The following is a 25,241-nucleotide window of genomic DNA, read 5'->3' as shown; positions in this document are numbered from 1 at the left end:
CACAGCGGGTTAAGCCAGGTGGTGCAAAGTGCAAGGACCAGCGTAAGAATCCAGGTTCAAGCCCCCAGCTCTCCATCTGGAGGGGAATCACTTCACAAAGGGTGAAGCAGGTCCACAGGTGTCTATCTTTCTCTCCTCCTCTCTGTCTTCCCCTCCTCTCTCGATTTCTCTCTGACCTAAAAAAGACCTTAAAAGGTGATATAACAACTAAGGAGAAAAAAAATCTTGTAGTAACAACTGTCTTTCCAAAACATTAAGTGTGCTGATAGTTTAGTTATGAGTGACGTTCTAAGGTCTTTATAGAACTGTGGGATGAGCTACATAACTTCGTGTCTATTGTTGGAGCATGGCTTCTTATTTGCCCCAGAGATGTCAGACCATGCCCAATTCTAATTTACTTTTGTTAAAAAACATAGATTTAATATGGCAGCAGATTCTATGTACTTCAACACTCATGCTTCCTCTGAAACTGTTTTTCAAGTACTTAATTGTGTGGGCTTATTCTAGGAGGACACTGAACATTCACACAAAGGAAACATGCTCTTTCATGAGGAGGAAAACACTAAATTGAACAGATAACATCCACATCACAGGTTCATGTTCCAAACTGGAAGAGCAGGTGAGTCTTGTTACTGCAAACAGCCCAGCATTCATCTGGGTGCTGTAGTCACAAGGACAGTGTAACTTTTCAGCAGGTATTCTAATGTGATCACTGTGAGATTGGATTGTATCAAGCTGCAGCATTTAACAATGAATTCAGACCCCATAAGATGTTATGTATTCCAAAACCTCTCATTGCTTAGTGTGTGGTCACACATGTATGTATATATATATTCAATATATGAATTTGATATTGGCATTGAAAGAAATTTAATTTGACATCTAGGTATCGAAAGAATCAAATACTTGTTTCTCTTTTTATCTTCAGGGGGAAAAATGTCTCCAAATGTGTCCTTGTTTACATACTCTGACCCATATCTTGAGGCTGCCACTTTATGCTGGTTGGGGGAAAATAGGACTGTCTCAGAAATGATGGCATAAAAAACCGTGAGTGAAATATACAACTTAGTACAACCACTGGATTCCAGGAAAACTGCAATCGAGTTTTAGTCTGGTCTTCTCCCAGTCTGCTTCTAATTGGTGTCTCCCCTAAGTAGAAGCTCCAGGGCTTGTAGCAAATATACACCTCAGACAAATGTCCCAGTACCCACTGTTTCTGCAAAACATGATAATCTGTATTTAGGCAGCTTTTGCTTTCATGTGATATTTGAAAACAAAAAAAGAAAATGAGCAGTGACTTTGGTGTTAGAAACTAAAGACAAAATCAGATAAATTAGAACTTTTAGATTCTAAAAGAAAATCATTAGAAAATCATGTGACCTGTGCATGCCCGTGATTCTCAAGAAGAGGAAAAGTTGCAGTATTTTAACTTTTTGTCTCCTGTGATTTTTTTTAGATCATCCTAGGGTTACTAGATCTCAGTATAGTTGTTGACACATGGATAGAATTTCTCATCTCCCTGTGAACACTCTCACCCTCAACTTGGGTCCTTTCCCTCCATAATGCACCAGGACCCTCAAAGCCATCTCTATCCCCTCACCTCTCCCAGAGTCTTTTGCATTGGTGCAAGACACTACTCCCAACCCAAATTTCATTTTGTATTTCCCCTTTCTGTCCTTGTTTCTTAAGTTTCATGAATAGGTCTGATCTTTCTGTACTTGCCCTCCTTCCAGCTTATCTTATGTAACATGATTCCCTCAAGTTCCATCCAAAATGGGGCAAAGGAGATAATGCCATCATTTTTAACTGCTCAGTAATAGTCTAACATATATATACTACTCTCTTAGCTACTCAACTGTTGTTGGCAATTTGGGTTTCTTCCAGCTTTGAGCTATTAGAAACGGTGCTGCTACCAACATAGGTGCACATAAATCTCTTTGGATGGGTGTTTTTGTTTCCTTTGTCTAAATCCTGCAGAAAAGAATTGTTGGGCCATAGGGTAGGTCTATTTCTGGTGTCTGAGAAATGTCCAGATTGTTTTCCAAAGGAGCTGGGTCAACTTGCTTTCCCATCAGCAGTGTAGATGGGTTCCTTTCCCCTCATCCCCTTGCCAACAATTATTGTTTCTGATTTTTTTAATGTAGGACATTATCACAGGTGTAAAGTGGCACCTCATTGTTGTAATTATTTGCATTTATTTGATAATTGGTGACTTTGACCATTTTTTCATTTGCCTCTGAACTGTATAGCATTTAATATATAGATATGTAGAATCAACAGTATGGCATATTTTGATTTCTTAAAATGCATAAATGCTAGAACACTAGAGAAACTATCATCCACCAACATATGAAACACAGACTGTGTTTCTCATTTATGTTTATTCTGCCAGAAAAAAAGGAATAAAATTCACTATTATTTTTATTTATCAATTATCATAGTAAGTAAACATAAAGCAATAACACTAGTCCTCAGCAAATCTAGACTGTGCCAAAGATATAAACTATTCTTCTTTATCTTTTACATTTGGATGATTAAAAAAGTACTTGAATCTTATTACTAAGTGAATCAACCACAAGGAAAACATATTTCAATTCTTGGTAGCTTAAGCCTTCATTGCTAGAGCTAATTTATTTATTGTCATGCAATACACAGACCTGACAAAGCAAAAGTGACCTTCATTTTGCTTAACTTCATATGTTTAGGGCTTCAGAATGCAAGGAAGACTTGATAAAATGACAAGAAACTAGAAAATGCTTTTTTCACATGTTAATTACAATTCACATGTCTGTGACTCCTGCTGTGATGTGCTGTTAAGAAGAGATCTCATTTTTGAGGCCTGCAGTGTAGAAATAGACAGATGGTGAGACCAGTTCCCAACCTGCTGAAGTGTTAGTTAAGATGGCTACAATGATTTTGTTCCATTGTCTATATTTACTATGTATCTGAGAAGTACACAAGTACTATTACAGTTTGGATTAGCTCTTCCACTGATATATTAGCTCTCTGTATGATTTACAAGTAGATTTCTTGTTTATTTTTAGATTTTTCCAATATATTAGTTTCAATGGTGACTTAATGGATGATTTTCTAAAATATGTCATCCTAACTATTTTGATGAAATGGCTACAAACACATTGATCATTGAGGCCACCCATGAAAAGACAACCAGAAAGCACAATGAAAAGTCAGATATCGCCCATGAAGTGCAACAAAACAATCAATTAATTGGGTATACTACATATTTCAATATTGTAATCAGAAAAATAACAAGAACGCAAAAGCAGTTTAATCTTGAACTCTTGTTCTGAAAGACCAGATGCATCACATCTGAAAACAAATAAAGATAAGTAAATTATATAAAATGCAAATGTTATTCATGAGTTTACTTATTAATTACTCCTTTGGGGGTTGGTGACATACCTTACTTGGATAATGTGCTGCTTTGCCATGCATGTGGCCTAGGTTCAACATCCCTCCCCCCCCCACCCCCCGCTGAGTCTGAGGAAGCTTCAATGCTATGGTATTGCTCTCTTGCTCTCTTCCTATCTTCCTCTCCCTCAGCCTTTCCATCTCCCTCCCTCTTTGTCTCTCTCTATCTGAAAAAGTTACCCCTCCACTGAATGATAAAGATCTAGTAATGACAGAAAAAGAAAGAAAGAAAAAAAAAAAAACTTCCTTTGGTGACATGGGAGGTAGCACAGTAGGTAGACTGGCGGACTTGTGTGAGGTACTGAGTTTGGTGTTTAGTATTAGGCTGATTAATATGAGATGCTAACTAATAAATTTATGAACTAATGGGGCAAGGCAGAGGAAACACTGAGGGGGAGCAGGAGACACAGGGGGTCCCCTTTAAGCTTCACTACTAGGACTCTCGACTGACCATCTACTTGGAAGGATCTCAGGGAAGCTGGCCATATTTCGGGGGGACTTATTAGAACAAAGCAGGGATAGGGAAAGGAGGAAAATGCATGCTTTAGAGACTATAGACCTGAGCTAGAGATAGATACATAGATAGATGATAGATAGATAGATAGATAGATAGATAGATAGATAGATAGATAGATAGAGGAGAGAGAGGTATGACAGATAAAGAGAGAATGAAAGGGGGTCAGGCAGTGGCACACCCAGTTAAGCGCACATAGTAATAAGCATAAGGACCTGCACAGGGATCCAGATTCTAGACTCTGGCTCCTCACCTGCAGCGGGCATTATTCATGCAGTGAGGCAGGTCTGCAGATGTCTATCCTCTCTCTATATACATATTTCTCTCTTCCCCTCTCAACTTCTTTCTTACTATCCAATAAAATGAACAGGGGGTTGGGGGGAGGAAAAAAATGTCTGTAGGGAGCTGTGGATTCATGACTGGAGTCAGAAAGAGAGACCTAATTTTCCATGGTTTCTAATGGGTTCAGAGGATGCTGGCAGGACCCTGAGGGTCATTGTCTGTAGGTGTCTGTATTCACCTGCATTTTATGGCCTTAGCACTCAAGTGTCTACCCTTATTCCATGTTCCCTGCAGGGTGCAGGGAGAGGCATTGCTTCCAGAAGAGTCTTTCTCTACATAGCTCTGTCACAGAAAGGATCAAAAGGCAGATCTTAGTGCTCTACAGACATTTTTCAAACAGATTTAAGGAATAAGGTGAATAAATGCAAATAATAATAATAGAAAAGAAATGCAAATAATGGCAAAGGGTACAGAAAATGGGAAACAAGATAGCTAGAGTAAAAGTTTCATCTCAGCCAGGTGGGAGAATATATATATATATATATATATATATATATGTATATATATATATATATTCTCAACTATGTGTAATCTTAACTATGTAAGGTCCAGTGATGCAAACAAATAAATCAATATTTTACCAAGTCCATCAATAGGCAATTGTGGTACCTATAATTAATAACACAATTGACACTTTTAAAAAAGTTTAAAGCTACACTTCATTTGTTTTATTTTAAATATTTTATTTATTTATTTTTTACCTGAGCACTGCTCAGCTCTGGCTTATGGTAGTGTTGGAGACTGAACCTGAGATTTTGGAATTTCAGGGATGAGAGTCTCTTTATATAGCCATTATGCTGTATTTGGAACCCACAATGAAATGTGTAGCAACACTGTTTCATTTCCTCTGGACTCTGGGAGTATATCCTTCACATAGGAGATTCCCGCCTCCACATCCCATACTTAGAGGAAAAGGGAGTTCAGTGACACTTCCACTTTAGTTGTTTCTCATGTGACTTTAATTTCACATAATTGCTGTGAGACCAGTGAAATAGCTCATTTGGATAGTGTGCTGCTTTGCCATGTGCACAACCCAAGTTCTAGACTGGCCTTCCACTGCACTGGAGGCAAGTTTTGGTGCTGTGGTCTTTTTCACTCTCTCTGCATTCTCCACCTTTATTTAGAAAAAAAAGGCATGAAAACAAAATTAGAATTTATCTGAAGTAACAGCTAAACCACTTGATTTGCACTCCCCAGGGAGGAGTGCCCTGAAGCCCAGTGCTGTTTCTCAGCTATGCAAGTGTTGAGGGACTAGGAGTACCTGCAGGGTACAGTAGTACCATCCAGAAAATAGGAGTGGTTATGGGTGTGGCTTGGAAAAGTAGAGGTGGAGCTTGGGATTTAAATGTAAACCCCCTGATCTTTTTCTTGTTCTTTCTGCCAGGGCCATCATGTAAGTGTTAACTTGTTTCTCTCTCTCTCTCTCTCTCTCTCTCTCTCTTTCTCTCTCTTACCCTAACATAAATGCTCTCAAATTTCCCCAAAGTTTAAAGTACCTGAGTAACGTTTCTCCTCAATTCTTTAATTCTTTGTTGAGATTAATGCGTGACAAACTTTTTCATCTTGGAGGGACGAATGTCTGCCTCCCTTTTCCCCCATAACAAAAGGATTCCCTAGCAGAAAAGGATCATCTACAGAGATTTTGCTGTGCATGAGCAGTAACCTAGTGATTTGGGTGTATGGTCAGCTGGAAAGGCACTGGAACCCCACTGGAACCCCGGAACTGTGGCTTATTGAAGAGCTAGCTGTTTGTCTGGGGTGGGGTGAGGGGTTATGTGCCAGTGTCCATAAGCAAAACCCCCTTCCCGGGCTGAAAGGTGATGGCAAACAACTAACTTGGTTAAGGTGCCCACATGCATTTTTTTTTTTTTTTTTGTAATTTATGAGTGCACTGCTCAACTCAGGTGCAGGGGATTGTACCCGGGACTTTGGAGCCTCAGGCATGAAAGTCTCTTTGCATTATGCTATCCACCATTATGTTATCTACTGCTGTCCTGCCCTTTGAATCCTTACAGCACTAAGAGGTGTCAGGAGCCTGGGGGCGCTGCAACAAAACTGAGGAGGGCTGATTCTTGACATGCTCCTCTTGGCTGCTCTGAGGCACAGAATGCCTGTAAGAACTGTCTGGTCTGTCAGCAGGAGGCATGGCAACTGCAGATGGCTGTGGCAAGTGTCCCCAGAGGAAAAGCCCTAGCAGACAGACTGAAGCTGGGAGCCAAGGGACCTGGCAGACAGGGGCACTGGCTTTAGCAGGGCTGCACTGAACTGACAGTGGATACACATGCTCAGAACTGGAGCAGAAGCTATGGCACCAAAGTGTATTACTCACCCCAGAACCTTCAGATTAAGGAATATAGTAAATATATACTATTACTGTTATCTCCTCATTGCTGTTGGTGTTTCAGATGCAAGAGATAGAGGGAGTGAGAAAGACAGAGAAAGGAAGGAAAAGAGACCATAGTACCTGAAATTTTTTCCAGTGCAGTGGGAGCTGGGCTTGAACCTGGGTCACATCCTTGGCAAAACAATGCACTCTACAGGTGAGCTATCTAGTCAACCCATAAGGAGGTTATTTTGTAGCTCATGCTGTCCAACACCAGGCAGACATGCTCTCCTCTGAGTCCTGGTCTGATAGATAATTGAAATGAGAAGATGAAATAATGGGTATTTATAATTTCGAATCAGGGGCCAGGCAATGGTGCACCTAGTTGAGTGCATGTCACAGTGCACAAGGACCAGAGTTCAAGCCCCTAGTGCCCACTTGCAGGGGGAAGGCTGTGTGAGTGGTTAAGCAGAGCTGCAAGTGTCTCTTACCTCCCTCTCTACCTCTCCCTTCCCTCTTAATCTCTGGCTGTTTATATCCAATAAACAAAGATAATTAAAAAGAAAAAAATAGGGGCCCAGTAGTGATGCACCTGGCTGAGCACACATTTCAGAGTATGCAAGGATGCAGGTTCAAGCCCCTGGTGCCCACCTGCAGGAGGGAAGCTTTATGAGTGGTGAAGCAGGGCTGCAGGTATGTCTGTCTCTCTCCCTCTCTATCTCCCCCTTCCCTCTCAATTTCTGTCTGTCTCTATCCAATAAAGATAATAAAAAGATAGAGAGAATTTAGAGCCATAAATGAAGGGTGACTTGTCCTAAACATGAGCAAAGGCTGAAAGGGACCCCCCCCCACACACACACACACACACTCCATAGAAAGATTTATCCTTTTTTTCTGGTGGATCTAGGGAAGAGGGAGCAGCAGGAAGGTGTTGGTACAGTTTGTTCCTCCATTCACTCCACCTCCTCCCCACCCCTCACTTGTCCAAGGCTACAACTACAGTTTCTGAAATTGGGATGCTGACTAAGTGAGACACTGCACACATACCTGAGCTTTGTGTAAGACAGAAGGCCTAGGATTCCCTTTGGTGTGGGATATGCCTTGGTGCCACCTGGGAAATCCAGACTCCCAGTGCATGCTGCCATACTGTCCTGGGATTAGGACAGCCCTTGGGCTTAGTCCTCCTGCAACCTTGCTCTGTGTGAATGGAAGCAGGTGGAAGGAGGTTTTGGGGTGACTACCAAGGCTGCCTACAGTCTAGATCAGTGCTCCTTCTCAAGGGAGAAAAGGTGACGTGAAAATGGAGAAAAGGGAATTCAGCAGATCTGGATGAAGATGTTGATACCCGGGTTGTTAAGCAAGGAGGGAATTTTCATGCTATGTCAAACTTGCAGGGAAGCTCAGACAACAGGCAACATACTGTCTCTCAGTTCCATTGCCCCAGGTGTCTGAAAGACTGAAGCTGTGTTCACTGATATCAATTCTAGAAACTTACATAATTGAAGAGAAGCCTACAAACATCTCAGGAGTTCAGGAGTTCTCTCGCTGGGTGACATTTACATTTTTTTTTCCTTTTAAAATTTCTTTATTAAGGAATTAATGTTTTACATTCGACATTTTGTTTTACTACATTCTGATGATGGCCTAGATCGCTATTAATGACCAAATGGGATGCTAATAATGCACCTGTGTCACTGGACTTTGGCAATGATTTTGCCCTAAGAGGTGATTAAAGGGAATATATGTTTGGTCTCTACCCCTGTTCTTGTCATAGACCTCATTAAAACCCTTTGGTTCGGGGGTTGGGCAGTAGCACAATGGGTTAAGCGCACAAGGTACAAAGCACAAGGACCCGCTTAAAGATCCCTGTTTGAGCCCCTAGTGGTGAAGCAGGTCTGCAGGTATCTGCCTTTCTCTCCCTCTCTGTCTTCCCCTCTCTCAATTTCTCTCTGTCCTATCCAATAACAACAATGGCAACAATAACAAAAACAACAACAAAGGTAACAACAAGGGCAACAAAATGGGAAAAATGGCCTCCAGAAGCAGTGGATTTGTAGTGCAGGCACTTCTTCTAGCGTTTGCCCTTCTTCCGTAGCCAGTCAACAGCATCAGGTTGAGCCTGATGTAAAGTTTCGAGACCTCCTTTGAATCTGGAGAGGTGGCAGTCGTTGACTATGTGGGTCATAGTCTGTCTGTAGCCGCAGGGGCAGTTCGGGTCGTCTCTGGCTCCCCAGCGATGGAACATAGTGGCACACTGGCCATGGCCTGTTCGATAGGGATTGAGGAGGGCCCAATCATAACGTGCTAGGTCAAAGCCGGGTTGACGCTTGCAGGGGTCTGTGATGAGGTGTTTGTTCTCTACCTCAGCTGACTGCCAGCTCTGTTTCCAAGAGACTGGAACAGAGAAGTTCAGTGTAGGCGTAGGGGACCAGATTGGGTGACGAGACATCAAGCGTTGAACAGGGTGGGTGAAGATATCCGCGTATATTGGCAGGTCCGGTTGAGCATAGACGTGGGAAATGAACTTAGATGATGCCGCATCCCGACGAATATCTGGCGGGGCGATGTTGCTAAGAACTGGCAGCCATGGAATCGGGGTGGAACGGATGGTTCCAGAAATTATCCTCATGGAGGAATATAATTTGGAATCAACCAAGTGGACATGGGGGCTACGGAACCATACTGGGGCACAGTATTCTGCAGTGGAATAGCATAATGCCAGAGATGATGATCGTAGTGTGGAAGCGCTCGCGCCCCATGAGGAGCTGGCCAGTCTTGCAATGATGTTGTTCCTCGCGCCCACCTTTGCTGCAGTTTTTATGAGATGTTTGTGAAATGACAGAGTGCGATCGAGAGTAACGCCAAGATAGACTGGCTGGGCTTCATGCTGGATTCTCGTATCGCCAAGCTGCACATTAAGCTCATGCGAGGCTGAGGCATGGTGTAGATGGAAAACAGATGATACCGTTTTTGCAGTGCTAGGGATTAGTCGCCATTTTTTACAGTAATCAGATATCAGAGACATGTCTTTCGTGAGTGTTTCCTCGAGGATGTCGAACTTTGATGCCTGAGTTGCACAGCAGATGTCATCGGCATAGATGAACTTCCTTGAAGAAGTTTCTGGGAGGTCATTGATGTAAATATTAAATAGCGTAGGAGCCAGAACAGAGCCCTGGGGGAGGCCACTTGAGACAAGTCTCCATCTGCTAGACTTGTCACCCAGACGTACCCGGAATCTTCTGTTTTGGAGAAGAAACGATATAGTGTTGGCTACCCATGGAGGCAGGCATCTTGAGATCTTGACTAGGAGACCACGGTGCCAGACCGTGTTATAGGCTGCTGTGAGATCAACAAAGACAGCACCTGTCTTGGAGGCACTGAGCCTCAGCAATAACTCTGGTGGCAGAAACAAAACAAATAAAAAACAACAACCGTACAATTTTGCAAAACTAATGTTATCTCAAAACTATTTATCATCTATCTATCTATCTATCTATCTATCTGTCTATCTATCTATCATCTACCATAAAACCCAGAACAAAAAGAACACTTTTTACGTCACACTGCATCTGTACTTAATCTCTCTCTCTTTGCCTCCAGTGGGGCTCAGTGCTGGTACTATGAATCCACTGCTCCTGGGGGCCATTTTGTTTCCATTTCATTGGATAGGACAGAGAGAAATTGAGAGAAGAGGGAGGGATAGAGAGGGAGAGAGAAAAAGAGACACCTGCAGACCTGCTTCACCACTTATGAAGTGTCCCCCCTAGAGGTGGGGAGCCTGGAGCTTGAACCAGGATCCTTGTGTGGGTCCTTGTGCTTGATATCTTTATGGTAAACACACATATATCTATTTCATATATCTTGTAAACCATTTCAAATTTTTGAGAAGCCCCAGAATTTCAAGCCCAGATGGGTGATGGGACCCTGAACATTACATCTGCACAGGTTTCACATGCACTTATAGTAGCCACTGGTTTATTTCTAATTTTTCAAGGAACAATTTCATTCCTATGGCTGGAACTATCCCAGTGGGGGATCCAGATCAAGAGCAGCAGAGGCTCTGCTCCTGCCCACTGGGACAGGTAGGACACTTGGTGATGTGCCAGGCTCTCTCCATCAGAGGCCATGATAGTCAGCAATAACCCTAGAGGCAAAATAAAAAACAAAAAAACTCTGGGTTCTTCTAAGTGATAAGTCATACAGGTGTCTTTTGTGATGTTAAGAAGGTGACTTGTGGAAACATCTAAAAATAGGGGCTGACTGCGAGGGGACTCCACCAATGTGAGGAGATGGTTGGAGCTTTCAGTTCCCTCGCCTCACCTCTGAGGAGAGAGTTGGAGGTCCAATCAGTCAGAGATGGTCAATGATCAACTCCATAAGAGCATGTTTTAAACTGGAACAAGGTTCCTTTGGAGGAACCCAAAGGGAAAGAAGTTTCAGGCAGCTTGGCCAGACATGGAGACTCTTTCCCCCAAATAAGGAGGATTGGCAGAGAATGAATTTAACAAACATCATCAAACTACAGCTGAGGTATCTGCAGAATCAACATAGCCTCAGCCACCAAGTTGCAGATGCTACTATGATTCCATCTTGACTTCCCTGGCAGATAACCTGACCAATGTATCTGAGAATGTCACCTCTCTAGAGCCCTGTCCCACTAGGGAAAGATGAAAACTGGCTGGAGGTATGGATCTACCGGTCAACACCCATGTCCAGTGGCGAAGCAATTATAGAAGCCAGAACTCCCACCTTTTGCACCACACAAAGAATTTTAGTCCATACTCCCAGAAGGGGAAATGTTAAAGTAAGATGGCCAGAGGGCTTTGAACCTCTGTTACACTGAAACCTAGAACTTTTGTGACATGGAACCTTTCTTTTTGCACCATCACTGAAAGGGAAGAGATTCCAGAGAATACCTGAAGAAGTCAGGCACTGTTTTTGCTAATCTGAGGGGGAAGAAGAAAAAGGAAAGACAACTATGGGATGATTTCACTCATAAGTGGAATATGGAGAAATGAAACACATGAACTTGAAAAAATACATTGTGAGTATCTGTATGTATGTGTGTGCGGGAGTTAGGAGCAGAGAACTCTGGTGGTAGAAGTGGTTTGGAATTATACCCATACTACCTTATAATATTGTAAATCACTGAATCACTGAAAGAAAGAACGCCAAAGAGGAGAGTTTTTTGTTTGTTTGTTTGTTTGTTTAGAACACTCAGGTTTCCAAGCAGGTGGAGTTTTCAGGAGAAAGTCCTGCTGGGAGAAGTGCTTCCTATACATTGTCCTGTGCATCTCATCTTTCATGGTATTCCTGAATTATCCAAAAATATCCAAACCAGTGATCTGGTAAGTAGAATGTTTCTGTGAGCTGCTCTGGCAAATGAGCAGACTCCAAGAAGGAGGTCATGGGAACTTCTGGTGTCTAGCCATTTGATGGCAAGTGAAGGTGGCACTCTGGGCTTCAGTGTGGCATCCAAAGAGGGAACAGGTGGCAGGCACTGGCTCACTTTGTAAAATACACACAGTTCCCCAAGAAAGGACCTGGGTTCAAGTTCCTGGCAGTCACATGGAATCACCTGCAGGGAGGTGGGTTGGGAAGGCAGCTTCATGGATGAAGGAATGGGGTTGTGGTGCCTCTCCTTCTCTGTCTGTCTTCCTCTTTTGTTTTCTATGTCTCTCAGTTTCTCTATCAAAAAGATAACCATATATATAGTGTAGATAGAGAACCCCAGTAATGACCCTGGTGGAAAAATAAATAAAGTCACTGAGAGGCTGTGAGTGACCTGCTGGGCTGAATCTTTGCTTGTGGAATCTGACACCATGCCTGAGTTGGTGTCAGAACTGAGTCAGAACTGGAAATGTGCTTTTTGTATTTGAGTTCCAACCCAACCCACCATCAAGAATTGTTTTCAGAAGCCCACTTACCTCCCCTAGGCACTGATTCTACTTTTCCAAGACCCCACAACTGAAGATTCTCTAATCTGACTTGTCACTACAGTGGGAATTCAGTGCACATAAGGGGCACCCATGTAATTGGCGGCCTCATCTTTCTGCTTTCATCAAACGATGCAATACCAAATTTTCATTGAACTTGCCAGCTAAATGCAATTGGGAACCAAACAGACACAAGCAGAAGAGATGAAAATGAACAAATTGGAAGCAGCCTCTCACTTCCTGCTTTTCTCTCACAACAGAAAATTATATCACAGGAAGTGTGGCAACATGGGAATTCTACAGGAAACATGAAATGATCTTGAAAGAGAATAATTCATTTACCTAGAAAGTATTCATTCTAGTATCTAAATGGTATGTCTAGTAGGGATTTTTTCCCCAACATAAAATATTAAATAGTTAAAAGTGGACCAGCTTTGCACAAGTGCAGTTTAACCTATATATTTCCTTGATTCAGCATATATTGGGAAAAAGAAAGCTGGGTTGTGCTCAGAACCAAGCAAGAGCACTGCCTGTGAGCTATCTTGTCTGCCCCACTGGTCCAGCTTTTCTGCCTTCTCTTGATTACATACTTCAGTCACTTTTACTAAGCTTCAGGAAAATTTAAAGCTTTTGTGAGAGACCTGGGAAATCTGGAGAGGAAAGACTATCAGTGCGAAAGTATATGAAGACTGTGGAGTGAACCAGCATGTGGGAAAAATTTAAGGACAGCTTGATAGTCATGAGCTCTAATAAAACTGTGGAAAGAGGTGATAGGGGCGCCAAGGGTGGCACACCTGGATGATCACACATGTTAGCATGTGCAAGGACCCAGGTTCAAGAACCTGCCTCCTGCCTGCAGTAGAGAAGCTTCATTAGTGGTGAAGCAGGTCTGCAGGTGTCTTTCTCTCTCTCCCTCTTTATCTTCCTCTTCCCTTTTGGTTTCTGTCTCTATCCATTCAATAAATAAATAAATAAATAAATAAATATATAAATAAATATGAAAAAAGAGGCAATAACTAAGTTGTCAATCTTGCAACCACTCGCCTAACCTCCAAATGTCAATTCTCTTTTGTCACTTTTATGAAAACAAGTTTTCCATAATGACCCCTCCAAAGTAGTCTTCTCCCCTGCCAAAGACACCGAAGTGAAAATACACCTTATATCTATACACCCTATACTCACCTGTCCTCAGGCAACACTGTGCCAGGGAGGTCATGCAGAGCACAACAGGTCCTTGGAGAGCACAGGCTGCTTCCCAGAAACAGTTTCCCACTAGAAACACACTGAGTCACAGAGAGCTGGAATCTGGGCAGGTGGTTAGTTTGGTTCTCAGGGAAGTGGTGATGCCAGGTGTACCAATAACACTTTGGATGCGTTCTCAACCAAGAACTTCCTCCATGCCCTCAGGTGGGGTAGACATGTTACACACACACACAGAGTCAAGCACACTCACACACAAACTCATACACACACACTCTCACACACAGTCTCATACTCACTCATATTCACACACCTACTATAAAGCCTGCTTAAGACAAGTGCAGGCATAGGGGTGTAGAGTCGAACACTCAGTGCAAATCTGGAAGGGAAGCCCCAGGCCCAGGCACCCGCATCCTTTTCATCAAATGCTCAGGGCGCCACTCATAAGAGGATGCGGAAAGCAACAGCTTGTCTGTGGGGGATCCCCAGGTGTCTAGCACCTTATCAATGGGAGCATAGCCCAGCCTAGCCCAAGCCATCTTCGGTCCTCTTCTTCCATGGGTGCTGGAGCAAAGCCCAGCTCAGTCCAGGCCTCTGTCCTCTCCTCTCAGGGCTGGGTGCTAGTGCAAGGTCCCTGTGACAGGACTGGCAGGCTGGGAGGAGAAGACTAAGAGGAAGGCCCAGAACCTCGAGGACCTGGGTGAGGGTGAGGGTGTCCTGTGGAGAAATGCCACCCATGTACCAACCACTGTATTTACTGCAAACCATTAATCCCCCCAATAAAGAAAAGGAAAAAAAAAAAAAAACCTGACAGAGTCCTCCGGGGAGGAGCACCTGCTGGAGCAGGGTCGCCTTGGTAGCCTTCTGGTGTCACCCGCCCAGCACTCAAGACCTCTGCACTTGCGGGAGCTGCAGCCAAGGGCGGCGCGTGCGCGTGCTCGTGCACGGCTGCCCCTTCAGCGTGCCGCGTGCCCGTGCGCGCGGAGGACGCAGAGGGCTAGGCCCCGCCCCCTCTCCGACCCTATAAAAGGTGGCTCGCCGCGCCCAGCGCCAGTCTGGTAGGGAGGGAGGGAGCGCTGCCAGGTCTGTCCTGCTGCCAAGACTCCCAGCGCGCTCACACTCGCCCGCGCCTACCTGCGCGCTGCCGGGCCCTCAGCTGCGGCTACCTGCCACCTCCTCCCCGCCCCCCCAACCCCGCAGGCAGCGGCCTCCCAGCGCGGCTCTCTCATGACGGCACGGCGGGCGGGGGTCCTGGCCTGGCGGCTCAGCTGGCGTGGGGATTAGGTGCTAGCGTGGCGGAGAGGGCGGGGCCGGCACGAGGACTCTGCGCCCCAGGACTACCTGCGCCGGCATCCAGGTAGGGAATGGGGGGTTGCTGACTGACGGGCCGGCTCCTGGGGTGCTTCCATCTCCGGGGCCGCGGCTGGGCCCGCGATTGGGCAGCCCCCAGAGAGCCGGCAGGTGGGAGCCAGGACGAGGGGCGCGCATATGTGAGGGACCCTGAAGAGAGCAGATGGCTTTGTGGGGTGCCCCATGCCCAGGGCGAGGGTGGGGGTGAGTCTGAGTGACTGTCACTGTGAGTGTAAATGAGTGTGTCAGTGAGTGCGTGTATCAGTGAATAAGTGTTTGTAAGACTGTCCATGTGCGTGTGAGGATATCAGTGAATGAGTGTGAGTGTGTCTCTCTGTTTGAGTGAGTGTGACTGTGTGAATGAGTGTCAGTGTGAGTCTGAATGTCAGTGTGTGCGTGTATGAACGTGAATGAGTGTGTGCAGCTGTCTGTCAGTGTGTGCGAGTGTGCATATCTGTGTGAATAAATGTGTGTGGCAGTGGCAGTGGCTGTGACTGTGAGCAGCACCTACCCTGCAGCTCCACCCAGAAGGGCTTCAGACCAGAGCTGAGCAGGTGGCTCTGTCCCACTCCCACCAGGCAGGGGCATAGATCTGGGTGCAAGTGTCTGCTGGGGATCTGTGAGTGGACAAGGGGAGGTTGAGTTTTGCTGCTGGGAGGCGGGGAGGGGAAGGACCTTTGCATCTGAGAGTGAGTTGTGAGAACCTCTGGTTCCTGAGGTGCACCCTGCTGCCCCCCATCCCTGTACACCTCCTGTCCTTTGGCTGGAAATTGAGCCCACCCTGACTTTTTCTGTCTCTTGACCCTTCTCATGGGGCCTGCACAGCAAGTGAAGGAGTCAGGAAGGCACTTGTCTTGTTCTAAGTGGGCAGAAGTGGGTTTCTTTTGCACTGGCCTCTCGCCCTTTCCTGATGTTATCCAGGAAAGACTCACAAGGCAGGGAGACCCTACTCACCTCAATAGCTTGCTTTCTGGTACTTTCAGGGCTAGACACCACCCCAGTGAAAGCTAAGACATGCCTTCCATCCCCACACATCCCAAAGCCAGGGAAGTGCACAATTTATGCAAAGCTTGCTTAATGAAAGCTTTAGTGAGAACTGGGCAGCTACAGGAGCTTATAATAATCTTATAGTAAGAAACAATTCACAATAATGTTCATGCAGAGTGAAGCATAACTAGTTCGTTTTGCTTTCTCTGTTTACTCTATTAACAGGTACAAATTCCAAAGACATGACTCAAAGTTGAGAAGAAGACCCTACAGTCTACCAACTATGCTGTAGCAAATGCATTATTATGATTTAAGGTAGAACCCGTAGATCTCAGAATGCCCATCTCTCTACAGTGAATGAGACAGTGAGACTTTATCCTTCTCTGCTTTAATCAGCATGTCTCTGAGTTCTTTCCAAATAAAGTGTTTTGAAAACACTAAATCCCACATGACCACCCTTTCAATAATTTCACAGAGAAGAGAACTGGTCAGCCTATTTCCAGCCCCATTTATCTTCATTTGATGTTAATGTAGGAGCTCCTTACTGTAATCAAAGCTTACCAACTGCCTTTCTTCCACGTGTGAAACTAGATTTCACTAATAGTCATTGTGAGGACAAAGTATACTGAAGGGTTGGTTGTTGAGACTCAGGTTCAAATTGAAGAAAAATTGAAAAAAAGACATTTTCATCATTGGAGGTTTATCAGTGTTTTGTATTGGGCTAAAATTTAAGTCTAATAGCCCTCTTCTAAGGGTCTGCACCCAAACATTGTAGAAATAATGGGCAACTGAATTATGTACCAGACAAGTCTAACCGCAGTCATAAAAAAGGCCCATGTATGGATATCCTGTTCTTTGCCACAGAAGCAGTAAGAGTTATATTTCAATGCTGCATGCCTTATGCCATCTCTATGTTAGTTTATATCAAACTTGTGAAGTTGAAAATAAAGTTTGTTTCACAGTAATGATTATTGCAGTGACATTATAGCATTGTGGGAGTTTCAGGCATGTGTGATGAGAATTCAGCACCTGCATATCCTTCAACTAGTACAGCTAGCACTGGGCTGAGTTACTGATTCTGCTGTCAGGAGCCTAGTAACACCACGGGCCTGGCTATAGTACCATGCGGTCACACAGTGTGTCTTGCCTGCTGCTTTTGAGCAACTTACTGTCCACTGGAGACAGACCTGATGTGAGTGCTTGAACAGAGTGGACAGCCTGTGATAGTGAGAGACTGCATGCTGAATGAGAGGGAGGAGTTCAGAGAACCTTCCTAATACTTCATACTGGGTTCTGTCTGTCTGGAAAAAAAAAAAAAAAAGAACTGAAGAGAGTAGATGTGACTCCTTTGGCCATGGTGTTATTTGATATTCCTATTTTTTTTTAAACTTTACTTATTTATTCATTTTTTCCCTTTGGTTTCCCTTGTTGTTTGTCATCATTGTTGTTGTTATTATTGTTGTTGTTATTTCTGTCATTGTTGTTGGATAGGACAGAGAGAAATTGAGAGAGGAAGGGAAGACAGAGAGGGGGAACCCCCTGCAAGTGGGGATCTGGGGGCTCGAACCAGGATCCTTACGCCAGTCCTTGCGCTTTCCGCCATGTGTGCTTAACCCGCTGTGCCACTGCCCGGCTCCCTGATGTTACTGTTTTTAAAGATTAAAGATTTGATGCTGGTTATGAAACTTGTGCTTGAGAATTCAGTTCTTTGACCACTGTACCACCTTGCTCTTAGTTTTTTATTTTTTATTGGGGGGATTAATAGTTTACAGTCAAGAGTAAATGCAGTTATTGATGCATGTGTACAAAATTTTTAGTTTTCTCCAAAACACTCTCCCCTACAACACCAGCCTAAGTCGTCTTCTGCTATCATGCACCAGAACCTGAAAGGTCCCCCAAACCCCCAGAGTCCTTTACTTTGGTGCAACACACCAAACCCAATTCAAGTTCTACTTTGTGTTTCCTCTTCTGTTCTTATTTCTCAACTTCTGTCTATGAGTGGGACCGTCCCATAGTCACCCTTCTCTTTCTGGCTTATCTCACTTCACATGATTCTTCAAACTCCACCCAAGATGAGGTGAAGGTCAATTCACCATTGTTTAATAGCTGAGTAGTATTCCATTGTGTATATAGACCACAACTCACTCATTCATCTGTTGTTGGACACCTGGGTTGCTTCCAGGTTTTGGCTATTACAAATTGTGCTACTATGAGCATAGGTGTACACAGATCTTTTTGAATGGGTGTGTTTGATCCCTTAAGATATTTCCTCAGGAGAGGAATTGCAGGGTCATAGTCTATTAAGCTCCTTATGAAAATAGCTTAAAACTCAATTCTGTCAGTTTAAGATAAATGAAAAGTCACCCACTGTCACTATATGGGTCATAAGTTATTCCAATCAACTTTCTATGCTTTTTACTATAGTTTAAGCTACATATTATTGTGTTTCTTTTTTGACAGCTTTTTCTTCAACCTCTCTCTCTACCTCACTACTTCTCTTATCCCAAACCTCATGTTCCATTGTCCACTGGTACTTTTGCATAGTGAAGATCATATTGTTGTTTTTATTTTAAAATGCAATGGTTTTTTAAAAAAAATTATTTTATTTATTTCCTTTTTTTGTCCTTGTTGCTTTATTGTTGTAGTTATTATTATTGTTGTTGTTGTTGGATCAGACAGAGAGAAATGGAGAGAGGAGGGAAAGACAGAGGGGGTGGGGAGAGAAAGAGAGACACCTGCAGACCTGCTTCACCGCCTGTGAACCGGGCGCCTTACGCTGGTCCTTGCGCTTTGCGCCATGTGCGCTTTACCCGCTGTGCTACCACCCGACTCCCTAAAATGCAATGTTTTAATACCACAAGAATTTATGGCAGGTGACTTGGTAAAGCAACATTGTGGTGTTACACTAGTATAGGACATTGAGGTTTTTTTTTTTTTTTTCCCTTTGCAAACTTAGTAGTCTTAGTTCTAGCCTCCACTTCCAGCCTTTTGAGAGGTCTCCAAACTGCTCTCCATGGGGATGGGACCAATTTACATTCCCACCACCCACTCTTGATTTTAAAGAATATGCAGGATTAGGCGATTGTGGATAAGAATACAAGTTATAAGGTCTAAAATCTTCAATTTATAAAAACAAACAACAACAACAAAAACACATAAAACGAATAGTAAGTGTTCACAGTAGACTCAGCTATCATCTAGTGACTTGAGTGTGTTACGTAGCATGCTATGTGACTCTGCCTTTTCATGTGTAGCATGTACATCCCAGTATTGGGATTGTCAGTTTTTCCACCTCTGAGAAGACAAAGAGTTATAAAATGGTAGGTACAGTCTCTTGATAGCAGGAAGTTGCTGGGATTTGGACTCAGGACCTCATCTTTTTAGAGTCCTATGAGAGCCATCATGCCACCTCCCAGGTAGCTACTTTCTTAATCAACCCATCTTAGATTTGCTCTAAGGTAAAGATAAGAGCTTGTTGAAGAATAGCATTGATAGTGAATGTTCACTAAATACTTACTACTCTTTTATTCATATCATAGGTATACCCCATTACATGTCATTTCCCACAGTCATTTGAAAGTTATTAAGAATTCATCCACCCGGTTTACCTGTCCATACACTATTTCACATGAATGTAGATTCATTATGCAGGGATTATGGGGATATTTCAGAATCTTAGGAATACTTTTAAGGGCAGTTTATCTTTTTGGTTACTAGGTTGTACTACCAGGAGCACTTTCATGTGTAAACATTCATTTTTAAAAAAATATTTTATTTATTTATTTATTCCCTTTTGTTGTCCTTGTTGTATGTGTAAACATTCTAAACTTATTTATATATCTTTCTCCTCCCCATATATATGTTTTTAGATAAAATACAACTTTCTTTAAAACACATTTCCTCTTTTTGAGCACATAAAGGAAAAAAATCTGAATTATTTGTTTACTGTGCCCCTAGAGGCTATGGTAGTTATCAAGAAATAGTCTGATTAATTAGATTTCACCTTGAATAAATAGCAGAATAAAATTACTTTCACATTGGTTAAATTAAAACATTGTCATGCATGTTTTGTTGACAATAGTAGGTAAGAGTTACTGCAAAATACACCGATGTTCATACACCTGGGATGATTTCTAAACTTAACTATAAACATGGCTATTTATGAACTGGTCTCTTAAGTTTCCTCTTGGACTTAAAACACTTTGATACAGTTACTCCTACTGCATGACTGACAGATTCAGTGTAATTTCCCTCTTGGATGGTGATAAAATCTGTCTGCTTGTAATTCCTGTCAACAGTATTATCTTCAATTTAACCATCACTTATCACCAAGCATAAAAGTCAACTAAAAGGCTCAGGGACAGGGATATTAGGCCAGAAAGTATCGAATACATAGAAGAAAATATTGTCAGGACACTACATGACTTATGCTTCAGAAGAGCCTTCAGGAATTCAGATCCAGCATCAACACAATGAAAACTAAAGCAAAAATAAACCAATGGGACTACATCCCATTGAAGAGCTCTGCACACCACCCAAACAGAGAGACACCCTATGGCATGGGAGAAGATTTTTACTTAACACACATTAGACAAAGGACTAATAGCCAAAATACATAAAGAGCTCAGTAAACTAAGCAACAAAAAATAAGGAACCCCATTAGAAAATGGGGCTGGAGGGGCCGCCCAGGCAATAGTGCAGCGGGTTAAGTACACATGGTGTGAAGTTCAAGGACTGGCACTGAAGCACAAGGACTGGTATAAGGATGCCAGTTTGAGCCCTCAGCTCAAACTGCAGGAGGGCAGTGAAGTAGATCTGCAGGTGTCTATCTTTCACTGCCCCTCTCTGTCTTCCCCTCCTCTCTTGATTTCTCTTTGTCCTATCCAACAACAACAGCAATAACAACAATAACAATAACAACAACAAGGGCAACAAAAATTGGAAAAATGGCCTCCAGGAGCAGTTGATTCATGGTGCAAGCACCGAGCCCCAGTGATAACACTGGAGGCAATAAATAAATAAATAAATAAAACCAGCGCACATCTAGGAAGAGACACAGAGGGACAACAGACATATGAGAAGGTGCTTAAAGTCACTAGTCATCAGAGAAATGCAAATAAAGACAACAATGTGATACCATTTTACATCTGTGAGAATGTCATTCATCAAAAAAGGGCAGAAATGACAAATGTTGGAGAGGATGTGGGAAAAGAAAGCACACTTCTTCACTGCTGATGGGAATGCAAAATGATCCAAACTTTGTAGAAAGCAGTCTGGAGTCTTCTTAGCACATTAGCTATTGACCTAGCCTGTGACCCAGCAATTCCTCTCTTGGGGATTTACCCAAAGGAGACAAAAACACCTAACCGAAGATATGTGTATACATACCTATGTTCATGCCAGCACAATTTATAATTACCAGAGCCTAGAAGCAACCCAGATGCCCAACAGATGAGTGGCTAAAATGTAGTCTATATACATAATGGAATACTCCTCAGCTGTCAGAAATGATGAAATCATTGCCTTTGCATCATCTTGGATGGAACTTGAAGATACCATGTTAAGTGAGATAAGCCAGGAGAAGGACAAGTACTGAGTGATCTCACTTATAAGCAGACTTAATATATGGGGAAGAGTATGGAAGGAACAAAGTGAAAGGTGGACTGGACAAAGTGTATTGCACCTAAGCAAAAGACTCTGGGGAAGGGGGCAGGGAAGAGTTCTCCACTATAAACTAAGTTCGCAAAAGGAAAAACAAAACAAAACAAACATACAAACCAAAAACAACTCACCTGCCATCAATTCTTGTGGTATTAAAACATTGCATTTTAAAATAAAAACAACAATATTATCTTCACTATGCAAAAGTACCAGTGGACAATGGAACATGAGGTTTGGGATAAGAGAAGTAGTGAGGGAGAGAGAGAGGTTGAGAGAGCTTATGTTCACATGTATCCATAAACTACTGCAAAATATATACCTGAAAGCAGAAGTACACTAGAGTTTGCAGTGAGTACCTCCCTAACACTTCCTCTCCACTATTCCAAGCTTTGGGGCCATGATTGCTCAACAGTTTGTTTGGCTTCGTATGTTAACTCTCTTTTCAATCACCAGGTTTCAGATGCCACCAGGATGCTGGCCAGGCTTCCCAGGATTGAAGACCCCACCAATGTGTCCTGGAGCTCAGCTTCCCCAGAGACACACCTTACTAGGGAAAGAGAGAGGCAGACTGGGAGTATGGACCGACCAGTCAACACCCATGTTCAGCGGGGAAGCAATTACAGAAGCCAGACCTTCTATCTTCTGCAACCCTCAATGACCCTGGGTCCATGCTCCCAGAGGGATAGAGAATGGGAAAGCTATCAGGGGAGGGGGTGGGTTATGGAGATTTGGTGGTGGGAATTGTGTGGAGTTGTACCCCTCCTACCTTATGATTTTGTTAATTAATCCTTTCTTAAAAAAAAAACTGTCAGAAAAGAAACACTAATATGTAGCTTAAACTATAGCAAAAAGCATAGAAAGTTGATTGGAATAACTTATCCATGCAGTGACAGTGGATGACTTTTCATTTATCTTAAACTGACAGAATTGAGTTTTAAGCTATTTTGAGAAGTAGCTTAGTAGACTAAATAGGAAATAAAACAGGATAAGGGGTTAAAAGGTTTACTAAGGTCTCTTTTTGATACTGATCTTAGAAAAAATCATTTCTGCTTAGATGATTGCCAGAGAAAGTTTTTCATTTGGCTAAATTCCTTATCCTACATCTAGACTAGTTTAAAATAAAACAGGTCTGTCTTTTTTTTTTTTTTTTTTACCTCCGGGGTTATTGCTGGGGCTCAGTGTCTGCACCACAAATCCACTGCTCCCAGAGACTATTTTATTCCCTTTTGTTGCCCTTGTTGTTTTAATGTTGTTGTTATTGTTATTGTTGTTATTGATACCATTATTGTTGGATAGGACAGACAGAAATGGAGAGAGGAGGGGAAGACAGAGTGGGGAAAGATAGCTACCTGCAGGCCTGCTTCACTGCTTGTGAAGCAACTGCCATGCAGGTGGGGAGCCAGGGCTCCAACTGGGATCCTTAGGATGGTCCTTGTGCTTCTTCACTCCATGTGTGCTTAACCCACTGCACTACCACCTGGCCCCCCAGTTCTGAGTTCTTTACACTTCATTGACAGTTTTAATTAAACTGATTAGAACTTTGGTTATCCCATGTTGTGATACTAAATAAAATCTCAGAGTCATTTTAAAGGAAGCATTTTATATCTAATGGCACATCTAAAGCCAGAGGAGCAGTCCTCAAACTGGTTCTTTGAGCAGCAGCAACAATGAGTGTCACTATAAGCCCAGCTCCTAATGATTCAATCAGTCTTATGTCTCTAAAGTCTAAGAATTAATCACTCACTTAAAGAACTTTGTAGTAAAACATGAAGGCTGTTGCTTCTACCATGTTGCATTTCTTTAAAATATGTATTTATTTATATGAGAGAGGAGAGAGAGAGAGAGAGAGAGAGAGAAAACAACACCAGAGCATCACGCTGGCACATGTAATACCTGGGATCAAACCCTGAACCTCATGCTTGAAGGTTTACTGCTTTAACCCCTGTGCCAGCTGCCAGACCTATGCTCTTCCTCAATGGGCAAATGCAACTAGTTAAGGTTTAACTACCTAAACTTGAAAATTAACCATACTCATCATCAGATAAATTTCATTTTAACTGTATTTATGGAAGGAGTTTAAAATGAGTTTTGAATGCCTGTGCACATATTTCTTTTGGTTGGGAAAGTGATAAGCTAGTATAGAGTTCAAGTCCACTTAATGCCTCCAAGGATGGATATTAGTGGTCTTTTAAATTATTATTATGTTAATAAAGTAAAAGACATGCATGGTGGGATATGGTTGGGCATTTTCTTTTTAGTCTTATTGAGTAGTTTAAGTATTTTTACTTTAAGTATTTTAAGTAGTCTGGAGTAGTATTTTTGGTCTTGGCATGTAGTAACCATCTTTCTCTTTGTAAGATAGTAATTATTTTTAACTGCACAATAGTGGCTTCACCTGTGTAGATGTTCTTAAAATGCAGATGAGACCTGCTGAAATACATACTGCACCACTTCTCTGCATCTTTCAAGATTATAGACATTATCTTTAGACCCTTTGCTCCTCCCCCACCCCCTGCTTCTTCTTCTCCTTGCCTTATGTTCTCTCCCTTCTCTCTAGTTCAGACAGAACTCAGTCATCACTTTCATAAGCAACCTTTCTTGGCTGCTTCTGTTCAACTTCCCTAGTAAGTATTTAGCTCTAGGTTCCTCTATCTCCTGATACTACAATGTCCTTTTTTATTTGTGTATTTGTAACTAGCTCAGTCCTATATCATTGGGAAGGAGCAGTATTTAGCACCTACAACATTGGTTGGAAAAATATGTGCTCTTATTTTAGGTATGCTTTCATGTTTTTCCAAAGAAAGGCATTTAAAAACAGATGTTGAAGTGGCCAGGGAGGTGACTCCATTGCAGAGTAGGCAAAGCAGATGCAAGTGTAGAGTCCTGTGCTCAATTCCTGACCCCAAGTATGCTAGAGCCCTGCTCTGGCACATCCTCAGCTTGTTAATGAAGAAATAACCTGAAAAGAGAAAGAGTCTTGAATAAGAGCAACAGGGATATCAGTGTTGCTATTTCTGTTCTGTGAAGGATGCAGTTTTCAAATTAAAACTAAAAGCTGTGTGCTGGGCATCTCTCAGATGGTAAACTTTGTATGTTCTGCATTCCATCATTGTAAAGTTCATACTTTAGACATGAAGAACTAGAGCTGTGTTTATAGTCTGCTGAGTTATCTAAATCAAACTTTAATTTTTTTTTTTAGTATTGCATATGCAAAGAGTTAGTCTAGTGGGATTAGCACCCTGTCTTTATGATACTATTGATGCTGCTTGGTGACTGGGCAATCTTTCTAGGCCTATGTGGCTCCATTTATTTTCTTTTTTAAAAAATTATTTTGTATTTTATTGGATAGAGAGAGCCAGATACTGAGAGAAGAGAGAGATTGAGAGGGAGAGAGACGAGACGGAGAGATACCTGTAGCCCTGACCCACCACTCATGAAGCTTCTACTTTGCAGATGGGGACCAGGGGCTTCAACCTGGGTTCTTGTGCACTGTAAT

The 25,241-nt window shown here is 42.7% G+C and overlaps 1 protein-coding gene across 2 annotated transcripts in view; it reads left to right on the top strand.

The window, feature by feature from the left end:
* Window positions 1-14,812: 14,812 nt before the first annotated feature.
* CCSER1 (coiled-coil serine rich protein 1) overlaps window positions 14,813-25,241 on the top strand; it is a 615,589-nt gene continuing 605,160 nt past the window's right edge. For both annotated transcript variants that reach the window (XM_060187734.1, XM_060187733.1), the window contains exon 1: window positions 14,813-15,104. The gene's annotated coding sequence lies outside the window, so the exon portion shown is untranslated. The remainder of the gene's footprint in view (window positions 15,105-25,241) is intronic.

Source organism: Erinaceus europaeus, chromosome 3 (assembly GCF_950295315.1).
Source record: "Erinaceus europaeus chromosome 3, mEriEur2.1, whole genome shotgun sequence".
Lineage (NCBI taxonomy): Eukaryota > Metazoa > Chordata > Mammalia > Eulipotyphla > Erinaceidae > Erinaceus > Erinaceus europaeus.
The sequence above is the reverse complement of the archived record's forward strand: the minus strand, read 5'-3'. Positions and strand labels throughout refer to the sequence as shown.